Here is an 18848-nt window from a genome sequence, read left to right as displayed (position 1 = left end):
TGTGTGTGTGTGTGTGTGTGTGTGTGCGTAATGTCACTGCTAAGCCAAATGTAACTTTCTACCTTAAGTACTCACAAAATTCTTCTGACTTTGAACTTCATGGGAAAAAATATAACTGCACAACCATGATACACTTCACAAACTCAGTTTCTACTTTTTAACTCCTAAAATTCTTCTAAAATTCCTTTTTATGTATGTGAAAAATATCTGAGAGATGACATTTGGTAACAGGAATTCTAGTCTATCAGTGAGCCAAATGCCAAATAATATTTACTTGCGTACTTAGTTTTTAATTAGGTAATATATTGACAGGGTTTAAAAAACAGAACATACATCAAGAGACTGAGTGAATTTTCCTCCCGTTCGTGCGTCCATCTGCCAAGTTGTCCCCACACTCCAAGTAAGCTCTTACTAGTTACTTATGTGTCTTCTTCCAAAGTTTATTTATGCATATACAAGCGAATATGAATAGAAGTTTACTCCTTTTTGTCATATAAAAGGTAGCGTTTTTGTTTGATTTTTGTTTGTGGGGTTTTTTGTTTGTTTGTTTGTTTGTTTTTTGAGACGGAGGCTCCCTGTGTCCCCTAGGCTAGAGTGCAGTGGCGCAATCTCGGCTCACCGCAACCTCCGCCTTCCGGCTGAAGCAATCTTCCCACCTCAGCCTCATGAGTAGCTGGGGTTAACAGGTGTGTGCCACCACATCCAGCTAATTTTGTATTTTGAGTAGAGACAGGATTTCACCATGTTGGCCAGGCTGGTCTTGAACTCCTGGGCTCAAGTGATCCTCCCACCTCGGCCTCCCAAAGTGCTGGAATTGCAGGCATGAGCCACTGCACCCATCAGAAAGGTAGCATTTTATGCTTATAATGTCCTATTTCTTTAGGTTAATTTTTTGAATATTGAGAATAGGAGACTCTAAGGATACAGCTCTGTAATTAAGTTTAGGATTCCTATTCTAAAGGCGTGGCTTCTCAGTGGTAGCACATGTTGTGTTTTACTGCATTTTGGCCCAGATTAAGTAGTTTTTCAAGAAACAAACATTGAATAGAGTGAGGAATAGTTTGGCATTATAGCACGATAACCCCAGAGTGTACAATTTGGATGCTCACTGTTTTTGTTAAGGTTTATTTTTGGTAGTTTGTTTTCATATCATCACTAGTGCAGAAGACATTAGCCAAAGCAGTTCGGAAGATCCTCTCAGAACACAGCACATTAATACTACTGTTCATGCTTAGAAATGGTTCACAGGAGCTGTTGTGACCTGGAATTTACTCGTATTCTATTTTAATAAAGTATTCTCTTTTTTTGAGACAGGGTATTACTCTGTCACCCGGGCTGGAGTGCAGTGGCACCATCAGAGCTCACTTCAACCTTGGACTCCTGTGCTTGAGTGATCCTTCCACCTCAGGCTCCTAAGTAGCTGGGACTACAGGCACACGCCACCATACTCAGGTTTTTTTTTTTTTTTTTTTTTTTTTTTTTTGGTAAAGACAGGGTATTGCCATATTGCCCAAGCTGGTCTTCAATTCCTGGCTTCAAGCAGTTCTCCTGCCTTGGCCCCCCACAGTGCTGGGATTACAGGCATGAGCCACCACACTGGCCTTGAAGTACTTTCAATGCTTTCAAAAGTCCAGATGCCGAATAGGAGCGGTGAGAGAGGGCATCCCTGTCTTGTGCCAGTTTTCAGAGGGAATGCTTCCAGTTTTTGCCCATTCAGTATGATATGGGCTGTGGGTTTGTCGTAGATAGCTCTTATTATTTTGAGATACGTCCCATCAATACCTAATTTATTGAGAGTTTTTAGCATGAAGGGTTGTTGAATTTTGTCAAAGGCCTTTTCTGCATCTATTGAGATAATCATGTGGTTTTTGTCTTTGGTTCTGTTTATATGCTGGATTACATTTATTGATTTGCGTATGTTGAACCAGCCTTGCATCCCAGGGATGAAGCCCACTTGATTATGGTGGATAAGCTTTTTGATGTGCTGCTGGATTAGGTTTGCCAGTATTTTATTGAGGATTTTTGCATCAATGTTCATCAAGGATATTGGTCTGAAATTCTCTTTTTTGATTATGTCTCTGCCAGGCTTTGGTATCAGGACGATGCTGGCTTCATAAAATGTGTTAGGGAGGATTCCCTCTTTTTCTATCGATTGGAATAGTTTCAGAAGGAATGGTACCAGTTCCTCCTTGTACCTCTGGTAGAATTCGGCTGTGAATCCATCAGGTCCTGGACTCTTTTTGGTTGGTAAGCTATTGATTATTGCCACAATTTCAGAACCTGTTATTGGTCTATTCAGAGATTCAACTTCTTCCTGATTTAGTCTTGGGAGGGTGTATTTGTCGAGGAATTTATCCATTTTTTCTAGATTTTCTAGTTTATTTGCATAGAGGTGTTTGTAGTATTCTCTGATGGTAGATTGTATTTCTGTGGGATCGGTGGTGATATCCCCTTTTTCATTTTTTATTGCGTCTATTTGATTCTTCTCTCTTTTCTTCTTTATTAGTCTTGCTAGCAGTCTATCAATTTTGTTGATCTTTTCAAAAAACCAGCTCCTGGATTCATTAATTTTTTGAAGGGTTTTTTGTGTCTCTATTTCCTTCAGTTCTGCTCTGATTTTAGTTATTTCTAGCCTTCTGCTAGCTTTTGAATGTGTTTGCTCTTGCTTTTCTAGTTCTTTTAATTGTGATGTTAGGGTGTCAATTTTGGATCTTTCCTGCTTTCTCTTGTGGGCATTTAGTGCTATAAATTTCCCTCTACACACTGCTTTGAATGTGTCCCAGAGATTATGGTATGTTGTGTCTTTGTTCTCGTTGGTTTCAAAGAACATCTTTATTTCTGCCTTCATTTCATTATGTACCCAATAGTCATTCAGGAGCAGGTTGTTCAGTTTCCATGTAGTTGAGCGGTTTTGAGTGAGTTTCTTAATCCTGAGTTCTAGTTTGATTGCACTGTGGTCTGAGAGACAGTTTGTTATAATTTCTGTTCTTTTACATTTGCTGAGGAGAGCTTTACTTCCAACTATGTGGTCAATTTTGGAATAGGTGTGGTGTGGTGCTGAAAAAAATGTATATTCTGTTGATTTGGGGTGGAGAGTTCTGTAGATGTCTATTAGGTCCATCAAAAAGTGGGCAAAGGACATGAACAGACTCTTCTCAAAAGAAGACATTTATGCAGCCAAAAAACGCATGAAGAAATGCTCATCATCACTGGCCATCAGAGAAATGCAAATCAAAACCACAGTGAGATACCATCTCACACCAGTTAGAATGGCCATCATTAAAAAATCAGGAAACAACAGGTGCTGGAGAGGATGTGGAGAAATAGGAACACTTTTACACTGTTGGTGGGACTGTAAACTAGTTCAACCATTGTGGAAGTCAGTGTGGCGATTCCTCAGGGATCTCGAACTAGAAATACCATTTGACCCAGCCATCCCATTACTGGGTATATACCCAAAGGACTATAAATCATGCTGCTATAAAGACACATGCACACATATGTTTATTGCGGCACTATTCACAATAGCAAAGAGTTGGAACCAACCCAAATGTCCAACAACGATAGACTGGATTAAGAAAATGTGGCACATATACACCGTGGAATACTATGCAGCCATAAAAAATGATGAGTTCATGTCCTTTGTAGGGACATGGATGAAACTGGAAAACATCATTCTCAGTAAACTATCGCAAGGACAAAAAACCAAACACTGCATGTTCTCACTCATAGGTGGGAATTGAACAATGAGAACTCATGGACACAGGAAGGGGAACATCACACTCTGGGGACTGTTGTGGGGTTGGGGGAGGGGGGAGGGACAGCATTAGGAGATATACCTAATGCTAAATGACAAGTTAGTGGGTGCAGGAAATCGACATGGCACATGGATACATATGTAACAAACCTGCACATTGTGCACATGTACCCTAAAACCTAAAGTAGAATAAAAAAAAAAAGTAAGAAATAAAGCTATCATGATATTAAACAGAATTATAGAATCTGTAATAAAAAATTACTTCTAAGCCAAAAAAAGCTATCATGATATTAAACAGAATTATAGAATCTGTAATAAAAAATTACTTCTAAGCCAAAAAAAAAAAAAAAAGTCCAGATGCCTTGAAGCAGCATCAACCACCACACAGAATAGAGATGAGGGTACTAGGAAAATGTTTAACTACACCTTGGTTACTGCATCCAATGGTTCAGTCATTAGAATATGCAAATAAATTGTTCCAACTTCAGTTTTCTTGTAAAGTTGAATTTTTATGAATCAGTGTTTGAGAGACTTCTGAGTTCAGTAAAATCTAAAGAAATGAATTCCTCAGCATGAGCGTCCACATGTGCAATTAAATGTACATTCCACTCTACTTTTGACATTTCTTAATTGTTAGGAATTCTGAAAAAAAGCACAGGGTTGTTGGAAAGACAAAGATCTTCACTCATCAATCCTACTAGGTAAAAGCTGATGAAAGATAATAAGTGTGCTTAGAGAGTAAAGAAAAAGGTATATGTGTGATGACCCCAGGAGGCTTTTATGATCGTGTTCTCTGGTCTTTGGGGAAGGCTTTGGCAGCAACTTTGTTGCCACTCCATGTTATTCTTAATTCCTGTGTTTCTTGCATAGTAAGATTAGAAGACGTGTGTGTGTGTGTATGTACACAAACCTACACACAGATTTATTAAGTGATTGTGTATTTTCAAACACTAAATACCAGGTAGATCTTACCCTGTCACTTATGGGCTGCCTTCCTATGGCTGTCAGTGGGGTGTGCTTGGGGAATGTAGACTCATTTTAATAATAGCCTAAGGGAAACATAATTAAGAAGGTAAGTCTCCTGCCAAGAAAAAGAAAATACACATATATAAAATGCATACCAGAGACCAAATATAATTTCTTAGATTTACCACTGCCTGTGTGTGCTTTTCTGCATCACCACAGATAACCTAAAGCTGACTGTAACCCGCTGTTCATGGTGACTCACTGCACAGAGCATTTTGGTGCCAGGTCAGCCAAAAAGAAATAATCACAGCCAGTGGGTGGTTTTCTGAACACACACATTAGGATCTCTCTGTCCTCTTTCAGTGCATTTGTCTTTAAAGGTCTTTACTGCCCCCACCCTCACCTTTCTTTTAAAATGTACATAACAAATGGTTTTTACTCTGCTGTTTCAGTTCAGAACACTTTGCAACAGGATCTGGTAGCGGTAATGAACATTTAGACATTATTTAAAAAGAAACTAGTTATTTGCTGTTTATTTACTTGTAACTTCCTGACTGAGAAGTGAGGCAGGGGCTGGGCCTGGTGGCTGACACGTGTAATACCAACATTTTGGGAGGCCGAGGCAGGCAGATCACTTGAGGTCAGGAGTTCAAGACCAGCCTGGCCAACATGGTGAAACCCCGTCTTTACTAAAAACACAAAAATTAGCCAGGTGTGGTGGCGGGCAACTATAATACCAGCTACTTGGGAGGCTGAGGCAGGAGAATCACTTGAACCCGGGAGTTGGAGGTTGCTGTGAGCTGAGATCGCATCACTACACTCCACCCTGGGCAACAGAGCAAGACTCCATCTCAAAAAATAAAAAAATAAAAAAAGGTGAGGCAGGAAGAACCTGTGTGCCCAGCACTAAGGCTGGGCCACATCAATTCTGTTACAGAGTTCTGCAGAGTAGAAGTCAGCCCATTTCATAGATGAGTCAAAGGATGCAAAGAAGTCAGGTAACTTGGCCAAGGGTGACACCCACATAAGAAATGCAAGAACCGGATTTGACGCATCGGTGGGTCTGCCATCAGGCCGAGCCTGCTCAAGTGCTACTTTTCCTTCGATTGCTGCTTTTCCCTTACCCTACATTGTCTGAATCATTAGGAAGGAACAAGACTTGTCAAGCTTACCACATGTAGAACTGCCCTGCCCCTGAGGAAGGGTCGGGTTAATGGCCATAGGAGACACTGATTAACTTGGCTGACCTGAGTATGGGCCAAGGAGTCCAGGGCCACCTGGAGGCAAATCTTGATGATGAAGAGGGTTTTTGACTTCACACAGTGGCTCCTTGCTCTGTGGACTTCAAAGCAGAAAGAACTCCAGTGCATCCGGATTATGTGCCATCATTGATGTGCTGGTTCTTGAAGAACTTATTTTATTTTATTTTATTTTATTTATTTTTTATTTTAGTATTTGACACAGAATCTCACTCTGTCGCCCAGGCTGGAGTGAAGTGGCACGACCTTGGCTCACTGCAAACTCTGCCTCCCCTGTTCAAGTGATTCTCGTGCCTCAGCCTCCCGAGTAGCTGGAGTAGCTGGCATTCGCCACCATGCCCCACTAATTTTCGTATTTGTAGTGTAGAGACAAGGTTTCGCCATGTAGGCCAGGCTGTTCTTGAACTCCTGATCTCAAGTGATCTGCCCGCCTCTGCCTCCCAAAGTGATGAGATTACAGGCGTGAGCCACTGCGCCCAGCCTGAAGAAATAATTATTAACTCAAGGTATCTTGTCTACCCTTTCCAGGACAGCCTGTGAATGTGAAATTACCCATTCACAGGCTGTGGGAGTGGTTCTGGGGGTGCCCTTGCAGCGACAGTGCTGAGAAGGCTGAACACTTAAGGAAATACAGTTTATTGAGAAAAATATCATGGTTTACATAGGAAAAATTCATACCTGCTTAATCAGCTGGGGCTCTGTGTGGGAGGTAAACACATCTTGGGGTAAGTAGGGGCCAGTGAACATCGTCTGGGCTTCTTAAAGAGCCCTTGACAAGACTCCATCTTAAAGATTACACCTGGGTCAGAGATTAGACACAAAGAACAGGGATGAACAGGCACTATTCTAGAGGGGGAGTGTAATAGGTTTTTCCTGCAGGACTGGTCTTAGTGCACATTAGAAAAGACATCTACAGACAAAATCTGTGTGTTAGGAAGGAGAGATTTTAACTTCCCACTTCCTACGTAGGAAAGAAATCCAGAGTTTTTGTTGATTGTGTGCTGATCATGTGTCCCAGCATCCCCACAGGGCAGTATGTGCAGAACAGAATGGGAAAGGTCCTGACCTAGGAGTGCTTTGTACTCTGGGTTTGACCTCCACCTTGATAGAAGGTCCAGAGCAGCAAAATCAGCAGGGACTGAGGGCTCTACCTCCAAGTGAATGACAAGTGATGCCTCACTAGTCTGCAAAGACAGAGACTCAAACCTATAGAATTGGGGCTGTGGGGAAGGTGAATTCCTAGAACTAAAGGCACACTACCCTTGCAGAACAAGTAAACGATCCATTTTGAAAAAAAAAAAAAAAAAAAAAAAAGTTCTTTCTTACTCAATGAGCATTGATTTATGTAATTGCTCAAATTAAAGATGCTGGCCAGGCATGGTGGCTCACACCTGTAATCCCAGCACTTTTAGACACTGAAGTGGGTGGATCACTCGAGGTCAGGAGTTTGACATCAGCCTGGGCAACATGGTGAAACCCCGTCTCTACCAAAAATACAAAAATTAGCTGGGTGTGGAGGTGCACGCCTGTAATCCCAGCTACTCAGGAGGCTGATGCAGGAGAATCGCTTGAACCCGGGAGGCAGAGGTTGCAGTGAGCTGAGATCACGCCACTGCACTCCAGCCTGGGCAACAGAGTGAGACTCCGTATCAAAAAAAAAGAAAAAAAATGTTTAATACTCTAGGCTGCTGGTGATCAGCTGATGCTGAACAAAATCCCTGGAGCCAAAAGGTGAATCAGAGTGGGATGGGGAGAGGGCAGCACTATCTGAGGTGGCCATTGGAGCTAGGTATTCATTACTCTTCAACCCACCCTTTGGACCATCAGCCTGCACCTAAGTCAGGGCTGGATAAACCCCTGTGTGCCCCACATTGCATAGTTTGTCAACCAGGTTCCTTTTGGGGAATTGTAATTTATATCCAACTGAAGAATTTGAAGGTGCTTGTCATGTTGAAACAGAGACTCCAAAAATAGTGTCCAGAGAGGCCAGCCCTTGGCTAGCAGTCATGTGGCTCTGGATGTCTGGCCTCCAAAACCACAAGGAATTTGAGGCAGTCATATGATTTATGACAGGTCTGGCCCTGGCCTTTGAATAGGAGGGCAGGAGGAAAACTTGACATAGGATGGGGCCTCTGTCTCCATTGGGGAGACAAGACTCCTCAGGAAACATGCCAGTGAAATCACGAGCTCTGAGCTGTCTTGCAGGTCAAGGGAGAGGGGTGCACACTGGAAAGTACAGGGTGACTTCCTGGGGAGGCAGGGCTAGAATCGGGCATGGTTGGAGGGGAGAATTTGACTAGGCAGGGAGGAGAGGGGAGGAAATTCTCCTAGGAGCTCTCGTGAGCAGGACCCATCATTAGTTCTTACTATTCCTTGGATGCCACAGGTTGCCTTCCACACTCAGTAAAGCACTGGCTGGTTTGGAATTGTAGGAGTAAGGGCAGGGAGGTGGGACCAAGTGTGGTCTGGGGGTGGTGGTGGGATGGGTGTGGGGAGTGAGGAAGCAGAAGGGAAATGTGTCTGAAAGGCAGAGGTGATGGGTTTCCTAGTACAGGACTGGTGAAGGATGGGATGAGACTGTGAAGTCCTCAAAAGCCAGGCAAGGTAATTTAGCATTCAAGTGGGCAGGCCCTAACACAGTTTCTTGAGTAGGACGAGACATGATGCACAGGGTACATAAAGAAGAACTAGGTAGGCGTATGTAGCATGGATTCAGTGGAGTCGTCCTTGGGCTTGACAGTGTGTTCAGTGCTGTACTGTGCAACCCGTGGGAGTTCAACTCCCTTTACACCTAATACACACCAGCCTCCCCCCAACAATTTTGATTTGGAGCTTTCCAGTGAAGATATTCCAGTTCAATTCAAGGGGTACTTTTTGGATGTCCAAGCTTGGAATGTAGTAAGACATATTTTAAGTGGTCCTCCCCATCTCCCAGCCCGTCACACCTTTGAATTCTGGCCAGTCACATGCACATATCTTTGCCACATCTTCAAACATTGCTTCTAGGTGCCCCACCCTCACCCCTACTGCCGGAGTCATTCCAGAGATCCCAGATGTCTTAGGCCACTCTATTCTGCTCTGGCCTCCTAGCTGGAAAGAAACACGAGAGGTATCCCTGGGGTCTACTTCCCTAGACACCATCCTGCAGGGACCTGGGATTACATGGGAGTTGGAAAACCTTTTCGGGCATTGGGCAGCCAGCTGGTGGGTTGAGGGCACCAAGTATAAATCAGGTTAAGGAGGAGCCACTCTGGTGAGGTGTGAGAGGGACAGACAGCTGCCTACTTGCCTCTCCCCACCCCAAGTGACTTATGTCAAGTTACCACTTGGGTACCCTAGATCACAGTTGGAAAACTACAAAGCAACTGTTTAACTTTGGGGGCTTTTCTCTTAAGGGCCCTGCCTACTGCTGGGATTGTTATAAGGAGATACTGGGAAGATGCACACATACAATGGTATTCCAAGGTTGGGAGTGCCCTTCCAGGGACTAAGGTGACAGGAGGTGCTCCATCACAGGCCTTCGCCCAGAGCAGTGGCTATTTTACAGTGCCTTGCTCACCAGGCTCAATGGCCACTTGGACCCTTGGATGAGGGCTAGCTGCATTTATGAGACCTGGCCACTGAGCCCCACCTCCTGCAGTGGGCACAGGTTGGAGCCTGGGCAGGGAAGAGCTCCTGATGCGGGGACTCTGAGATGGATCTCAGCCCATCTGCGTTATTGATGCCCTCTCTGTGGGCTATGCGCTGTAAACATGTAGAATGGAGCTTTCCTGCAAAGGCTGTGTCTCTGTATGCCTGCCATTGCCAAGTGATACCAGGAAGGCCTCCATTTAGATGAAATCTACATGGCTGAGGTTCTACAGAAAATGAGCAGATGAGAGTGTAAAGCCTGGTTCTTCCTAGCAAGAAAAGATTCTAAATCTCCAATAATGACATATTCTGCTTTTAGGGATTTCAAATAGGAAAAGCTCCCAATGGTAACTTTACCTGGACTTTTCACGTTCCTCCATCCTTAACACGTCTCTTTCTACTCTTTTTCTATCAATACAACTAGAGGAAAAGAATTCCACACATAAAACTCTTCCCTAGAAGGCAGGCAGGGTGCTCAGAAGAGCACCTCTCAGTTGCCCATCCTCAACCCCATCCCTCCTGCCAATTTCCTAAGACTCTGAGGTCCTGGGGAGGTGCCATCCCTTCTGTAAATTAAAGCTCTTAAATCTCCTTGTTACATAGCAAAGCTGCACCAGCTCCTCTGGTTCCAGAGTTGACAGGGAAAAAGGAGAAAGCCATGCAGAAGTGTTTCCTAGTACCTAGTTCCGATCTGTTTTTCCCCCAAATTCCATGTGGTCTTGGAAGGGCATGGGGGGCGGGTGAGTAGGGGTGGATTGGCGCCAACAAAAGGCCCTCTTGGACTCTTTAGGCACTATGCATGTTTCTTCTTAGACTGGACTTTGGGTCTTTAGTGTTCTTCAGAGTCAAGTCTTTTGCAAAAACAAAGGAAAGTATCCCTCAGGACACAGTCTATAATGGACAGTGGCCAGTACCCATGGCTTCTTAGCATGACAGTTGTCTAAGTGGAAGTCACATTCTGGAATAATTTGAAGTTGTCTTCATTGTGAGTTCAAATTGAGAAAACCTGAAAGTCAATTTATCAGTTGTACACAGCTTGGACAATGCTATGGTTTGGCTATGGTTTTGGTTTCACCAAAACTTATGTTGAAGCTTAATTGCCATTATAAGAGTGTTAAGAGGTGGGACCCTTAGGAAGTGATCAATGCCTATATTGCGGGAGTGAGTTAATTATCACAGGAGCTGACTCCTGATAAAAAGGATTAAGTTTGGCTTCCATCTTGCTCTATCTCATGTGCTCACTTCTGCCTTCTGCCCTTCCACCATGGGATGGCCTTTGCCAGATGCTGGCGGCTGCTTTTGGGTTTCCCAGCCTCTGAAACTGTCAAAAATAAATGTTTTTTTCTTTTCTTTTCTTTTCTTTTTTTGAGACATGGTCTCACTCTGTCACCCAGGCTGGAGTGCAGTGACACAATCATGGCTCACTGCAGCCTCAACCTCTTGGGCTCAAGCGATTCTCCCACCTCATCCTCTCAAGTAGCTGGAACTACAGTCATGTACCATCACACCAAGCTAATATTTGTATTTTTTGTAGAGACAGGGTTTCACCATGTTGCCCTAGGTGGTCTCAAACTTCTGGACTCAAGCGATCCACCGACCTCAGCCTCCCAAAATTCTGGGATTACAGGTGTGGGCCACCACGCCTGGCCAATACATTTCTTTTCTTTGTACATTACCCAGTTTGTTGTATTTTGTTATGGCAGCAGAAAATGGACTAAGACGAAGAAAATGTATTATACAACTTGGAACATTTTAACTAGATAATTACCTTAGGAATTTGCTGAATGTAGTACAGAACAAAATATGCCACCCAGTAATTTGTGTGGCCCATGAGGGCCCTTCTTTTTTTTTTTTTTTATTATACTTTAAGTTTTAGGGTACATGTGCACAATGTGCAGGTTTGTTACATATGTATCCATGTGCCATGTTGGCATGCTGCACCCATTAACTCATCATTTAGCATTAGGCATATCTCCAAATGCTGTCCCTCCCCCCTCCCCCCACCCCACAACAGTCCCCAGAGTGTGATGTTCCCCTTCCTGTGTCCATGTGTTCTCATTGTTCAATTCCCATCTATGAGTGAGAACATGCAGTGTTTGGTTTTTTGTCCTTGCGATAGTTTGCTGAGAATGATGGTTTCCAGTTTCATCCATGTCCCTACAAAGGACATGAACTCATCATTTTTTATGGCCGCATAGTATTCCATGGTGTATATGTGCCACATTTTCTTAATCCAGTCTATCATTGTTGGACATTTGGGTTGGTTCCAACTCTTTGCTATTGTGAATAGTGCCGCAATAAACATACGTGTGCATGTGTCTTTATAGCAGCATGATTTATAATCCTTTGGGTATATGCCCAGTAATGGGATGGCTGGGTCAAATGGTATTTCTAGTTCTAGATCCCTGAGGAATCGCCACACTGACTTCCACAATGGTTGAACTAGTTTACAGTCCCACCAACAGTGTAAAAGTGTTCCTATTTCTCCACATCCTCTCCAGCACCTGTTGTTTCCTGACTTTTTAATGATGGCCATTCTAACTGGTGTGAGATGGTATCTCATTGTGGTTTTGATTTGCATTTCTCTGATGGCCAGTGATGATGAGCATTTTTTCATGTGGTTTTTGGCTGCATAAATGTCTTCTTTTTAGAAGTGTCTGTTCATATCCTTTGCCCACTTTTTGATGGGGTTGTTTGTTTTTTCTTGTAAATTTGTTTGAGTTCATTGTAGATTCTGGATATTAGCCCTTTGTCAGATGAGTAGGTTGTGAAAATTTTCTCCCATTCTGTAGGTTGCCTGTTCACACTGATGGTAGTTTCTTTTGCTGTGCAGAAGCTCTTTAGTTTAATTAGATCCCATTTGTCAATTTGGACTTTTGTTGCCATTGCTTTTGGTGTTTTAGACATGAAGTCCTTGCCCATGCCTATGTCCTGAATGGTATTGCCTAGGTTTTCTTCTAGGGTTTTTATGGTTTTAGGTCTAACCTGTAAGTCTTTAATCCATCTTGAATTAATTTTTGTGTGTAAGGAAGGGATCCAGTTTCAGCTTTCTACATGTGGCTAGCCAGTTTTCCCAGCACCATTTATGAAATAGGGAATCCTTTCCCCATTGCTTGTTTTTGTCAGGTTTGTCAAAGATCAGCTGGTTGTAGATATGCGGCATTATTTCTGAGGGCTCTGTTCTGTTCCATTGATATGTCTCTGTTTTGGTACCAGTACCATGCTGTTTTGGTTACTGTAGCCTTGTAGTATAGTTAGAAGTCAGGTAGTGTGATGCCTCCAGCTTTGTTCTTTTGGCTTAGGATTGACTTGGCGACGCGGGCTCTTTTTTGGTTCCATATGAACTTTAAAGTAGTTTTTTCCAATTCTGTGAAGAAAGTCATTGGTAGCTTGATGGGGATGGCATTGAATCCATAAATTACCTTGGGCAGTATGGCCATTTTCACGATATTGATTCTTCCTACCCATGAGCATGGAATGTTCTTCCATTTGTTTGTATCCTCTTTTATTTCATTGAGCAGTGGTTTGTAGTTCACCTTGAAGAGGTCCTTCCCGTCCCTTATAAGTTGGATTCCTAGGTATTTTATTCTCTTTGAAGCAATTGTAAATGGGAGTTCACTCATGATTTGGCTCTCTGTTTGTCTGTTATTGGTGTATAAGAATTCTTGTGATTTTGCACATTGATTTTGTATCCTGAGACTTTGCTGAAATGGCTTATCAGCTTAAGGAGATTTTGGGCTGAGACAATGGGGTTTTCTAGATATACAATCATGTCATCTGCAAACAGGGACAATGTGACTTCCTCTTTTCCTAATTGAATACCCTTTATTTCCTTCTCCTGCCTAATTGCCCTGGCCAGCACTTCCAACACTATGTTGAATAGGAGTGGTGAGAGAGGGCATCCCTGTCTTATGCCAGTTTTCAAAGGGAATGCTTCCAGTTTTTGGAGGGCCCTTCTTAACCCATTCCACAAACATTGGTTGAGTACATGCTATGTGCCAGGTATTGTGCTAGGCACTGGGAATACAGTAATGAAGAAAAACAGACTTGGTGTCCATTCCAATGGAACTCACCACTAGTGCAAAAGATAGACAATCAAATAATGAGCAATGAAAGTATAATTATAGAGTCAGGATGGGTGTGGTGGCTCATGTCTATAATCCCAGCACTTTGGGAGGCCAAGGTGGGCGGATCACTTAAGGCCAGGAGTTTGAGACCAGCCTGGCCAACATGGTGAAAACCCCGTCTCTACTAAAAATACAAAAATTAGCTGGGTGCGGTGGTGCGCACCTGTAATCCCAGCTACTCAGGAGGCTGAGGCAGGAGAATCGCTTGAACCCAGGAGGTGGAGGTTGCAGTGAGTTGAGATCATGCCACTACACTGCAGCCTGGGCAACAGAGTGGGACTCTTCTGTCTCAAAAAAATAAAAATAAAAATTCAGAGAGTCAGGTGGGACTCTCTCAGTGCAAAATAATCAAGTTAGAGCCCTGGGAAGCTTTCACACTTCCAGTTATGAGTCATGGCAGTAGCCAAAGTCTATGACAGTATCCTGGAGGGCTTGATAAGACAGTTAGCCAGGCCCCATCCGCAGAGGTTCTGATTCAGTAGGTCTGGGATGGGACTGAAGAATTTGCATTTCTACCAAGTTTCCATGTGATGCCGCTGCTCCAGTGACTACCCTTTGAAAACCATTGGCCTAAGAAAAGGGATTTTGAGCCTGGCCTTTGATGGAGGACACATAGCCCTATTGGGCAGTCAATCAGGGTGCATCCAGAGAAATACTGGGAAGAAAGGAATCAGGTGAATTGCTTCAGACTGCAATGATCCTGTCACACTGACCGGTTGGGCTTTAGTTAGGAGTATTCCTAAATAGAACCTGAGGATCCAGAAAAGGTCAAGCAAGTGTGGAGGGTGTGGCCGGGCGTGGTCCACCATACCCCAGGATCCAGAAAAGGTCAAGCAAGTGTGGAGGGTGTTGGCAGGCATGGTGGCTTGTGCCTGTAATCCCAGCACTTTGGGAGACCAAGGTGGGCGGATCACCCGAGGTCAGGAGTTCGAGACCAGCCTGGCCAACATGGCGAAACCTTGTCTCTACTAAAAATACAAAAATTATCTGGGCATGGTGGTGCATGCCTGCAGTCCCAGCTACTTGGGATGCCGAGTCAGAAGAATTGCTTGAACCCTGGAGGCAGAGGTTGCAGTGAGCCGAGATCACACCACTGCACTCCAACCTGGGAGACGGAGCAAGATTCCGTCTCAAAAAAGAAAAAAAAAAAAAAAAGTGTGGAGGGTGTCATTTTCTAAGAAATTAAGGAGTCACTCTCAGCATGATCACTCCTCAAGGGAAATCAAGGGAAAATCAGGTGAGGATATAGAGGTTATGGGGATACTTATAGATCAGAGTTGAAGGGAAAGGGGATTTTTGAGTACTTATCTTGTCCATTTAAAAAATAATCTTCTCGCCCAGATCCCATAGAAGAGTGGTTTCAGAACAAGATTGCTTCAAAGACTGTAGTATTAGTTACAATGCTCTTGGCTGCAAGCAATGATGACTCCAACTCAAAATGATTCAAACCATAAGGGACTTATCGTCTCACATAACAAAAAGCCATGATGTAGAGAAGCTTCAGGGATGGTTAATTCTCAATGTAGTTATCAAGGATCAAGGTTTTTTCCATCTTTCAGCTCTGCCAATTTCAGCATGTTGAAGCTTCTCATGGCTGCAAGATGGCTGAAACAGTTCTAGTGAGAACATATCTCCACATACCACTTTCTGCTGGTAGCAATAAAACACTATTTCCCTGAAGTCTCATTTGAAAAGCTAAACAATCTTTCCCAGTACATACCTTCTTCCAGCAGATGTCCCCTCACCTCTTGGTGCTTAGAATCAGCTCACATGCCCTAAACTGCAGAGTATAAATATGATCCAAATTTTGTACCAGGAACTGAGGCCAGTCCTACCTCATAGACTGCCTACCTAATGGCTGCAGGAAGGAGGATGAACACTGAACACATCAGAAGATAACTGACAACGTATAAGGGAGGAATGGCTGTAGGGTAGGCCGATAACTGGGTTGGCTATACCTGTGTACTACCAGAGGGTAACACTAGTAGGAATATAGGGCACTCTTGCTACATCTGGGTTGGAGAAATGGAGCACTATATCAGTGCATTAGCCATCGGCAACTTTGGTATGAATAGGAAACTTCATTGAGCTTCAGGGATTCCGGAAGGTAGAGCTACATGGAAATCATTATATCACTTTCTAGACACACACTAGCTCAATTCAACTCCCACAGTCCTTTAAAGGTCATCCAAGTCAATCTTGAATCCTTTTTTTTTTTTTTTTTTTGGAGACAAGGTCTCACTCTCTCACCCAGGCTGGAGTGTGGTGGTGTGAATACGGCTTGTTGCAACCTCAACCTCCTGGGTTCAAGGGTTCCTCCCACATTAGCCTCAAATAGCTAGAACTACAGGCCTATACCACCATGCCCAGCTTGTTTTTTTTTTTTTGTTTATGTTTTTGTAGAGACAGGGTATCGCTATGTTGCACAGGCTGGGCTCAAGTGAGCCTCCTTTCGTGGCCTCCTGAAGTGCTGGGATGACAGGCTTGAGCCACCTTGGTCAGCCAATCTTGAATCCTCAATAATTGGTTGTCCTCTACAAATAATTGGTTGTCCCCTACAAAAGTCCTGTCAAGTGGTTGCCCAATCAGTGCTTGAACACTTCCAGTGACAGGGATCTCATTACTTCCAATGATACTCTATCTTTGGGCAGCTCTCAATATTAGAAAGGTTTCTCTGCAGACTCCAAAGTGTACACAAATGTACTGTTTGCTCAGTGATTAGGTGGAAAAGCCTTTGAAGTTTCCATCAGTATTTCCACTGGAAATGGATGTTTTCAGAAATTGCTAACAAAAAGGTCCTTGAAGAATCATATGTGTTGCCAAGAGATACTTAAAACAAATAAATAACCAAATAATTCTAGGAAAAAAACTGGCTTTTCTCTGTTAAGATCTGTAGATATTTTTCATACTTCAAACCCATTAGTTTGAACGCTTTAAATTTTAACAAGAGATTAGAGCATAGCATAACCTAATAAATGTTAGTTATTAGGTTTTGGGAGGAAATGTTTTCAGGAAATGCCTTGTGGCATTAGCCTTGAAAGTAGTGATTGTATGTTGGCCCCACAAGGCCTCCTCTCCAATTACAATGGAGAAGCCTAGCTGAATTCCTGGTTGTCCCTATGGCAGGAGGGAAGCACTTCCCTTGGTGCCACCACACACAGTGAGAGTTGGATGGTGTATTTGGTGTGTTCACATGAATCCAGGTGAATGGAGAATAACAATGGTTCCCAACCTTGGCCAAGACTGTTCAGGGGTTGGTAGTATTGACTGTCATGTGCTGTCATGGGTTGGGAGTTGGTGGCGGTACCCAAGGGAAGGAGACCTTCCTTCCGGTACCCAAGGGAAGGAGATCTGGAGACCATTTGTGCTCCAGTGATTCTGTTCTTCTCTGGCTATGTGGATCATCACTGCTTGGCCAGACCAGAGAGAGGAGCCCAGATTCACCAGAGTCATGGATTCTAGTCAATTGTTTTCAAATATCGGTATGTTGCTATGGAAAGATTTGTTCTATTTCCAGCTGGGATGAGTGCCCTTCATTATGCCTGCATTGTCAGGGCACTTTCTGTCTTTCAAAGGACATAATATTACTTCCCCCCCTCCTTTTTTTTTTCTCGAGACAGAATCTCGCTCTTTTGCCCAGGCTGGGGTGCAGTGGTGCAATCTTGGTTCACTGCAACCTCCTCCTCCTGGGTTCAAGTGATTCTCCTGCCTCAGCTTCCTCAGTAGCTGGGGTCACAGGCACATGCCACCATGCCTGGATAATCTTTGTATTTTTAGTAGAGATGGGGTTTCACCATGTTGGCCAGGCTGGTCTTGAACTTCTAACCTCAAGTGATCCACCCACCTCGGCCTCCCAAAGTTCCGAGATAGTAGGCATGAGCCACCATGCATAGCCAAAGGACATAATATTACTTTTGATTTCAAGATTGATTCCGTCTATGATGATACTCGTCTCCTCACACCCTCCTTGATGCATGTCTCTTTCTCCACTACCAACCCTGAAGCCACTGTCCTTACAGCAGTTCTACTCCTTCCATCCACCTCCCTTCTTCAGGCCTAGTTGTCCTATGTTCAGAAATGGCCTTTGAATTTGGTTTTTGGCTTTGTCAAAATATGGTTAATGCAGATTCATCCTTCTCTAGCTGTGGCCAAGAGCTTGATGTAACTGTAGACTCTCCCTTCCTTCAGACAATTTCTCCCAGTTCCTAATAGTCACACTTAGCTGGGCACACTGGCTCATGCTTGTAATCCCAGGATTTTGGGAGGCCAAGGCAAGTGGATTGCTTGAGCTCAGGAGTACGAGACCAGCCTGGGAAACATGCAAAATCCAGTCTTTAGAAAAAATAGAAAAACTTAGCTAGGCATGGTGGCATGTGCCTGTAGTCCCAGCTACTTGGGAGGCCAAAGTGGGAGGATTGCTTGAGCCCAGGAGTTCAAGACCAGCTTGGGCAACATAGTGAGACCCTGTCTCTAAAAAAAAAAAAAGAAAAAGAAAAACAGCCGGGCGTGGAGGCATGTGCCTCTAGTCCCAGCTACTTGGGAGACCAAGGTGGGAGGATCGCTTGAGCTTGGTTGAGGCAGCAATGATCTGAGATGGTACCACTGCACTCTAGCCTGGGTGACAGAGTGAGACTCTGTCTCAAAATAATCATCATCATCATCATCATCATCACACTTGGTCTTTCTTCTCCTTTAACAAATAAGACTTCACTTTTCAAGTACTGTCTTTTTAGGTCGTCCCCTTAAGAGGTTAGCCACTGTTCCTGCAACTCAGTGGGGAATGCCTTCCCACCTTGCAGCACACTTGGAGTAACCCCCACCTTGGGGCATATCTTCAGCCTCTGATGAGGGATATGATTCTTTAAATAGCCAAAAGTTAGTAAAGGCCAATCTCAGAGCATTGGCCAAATGGTTCTTTCATCAACCAGATCCTTTCGTATGTAATCTAGATGTCAGGGAAGCCAAGACTTTACAGGTTTCCCTCAGTCTCCAGGTGAGCAATTTTGCTGAGAAATGGGATGTCACTAGGAAAGAAAAAGAGAGATTTTTCTCATATGGCTCAGAATGGGTTCCAAAGGCAGGTCTTGAAGAAGTGCTTCAAGTCACATG

This window comes from Symphalangus syndactylus, chromosome X (genome assembly GCF_028878055.3).
Source record: "Symphalangus syndactylus isolate Jambi chromosome X, NHGRI_mSymSyn1-v2.1_pri, whole genome shotgun sequence".
Classification (NCBI taxonomy): domain Eukaryota; kingdom Metazoa; phylum Chordata; class Mammalia; order Primates; family Hylobatidae; genus Symphalangus; species Symphalangus syndactylus.
This window is presented reverse-complemented; position numbering follows the sequence as displayed.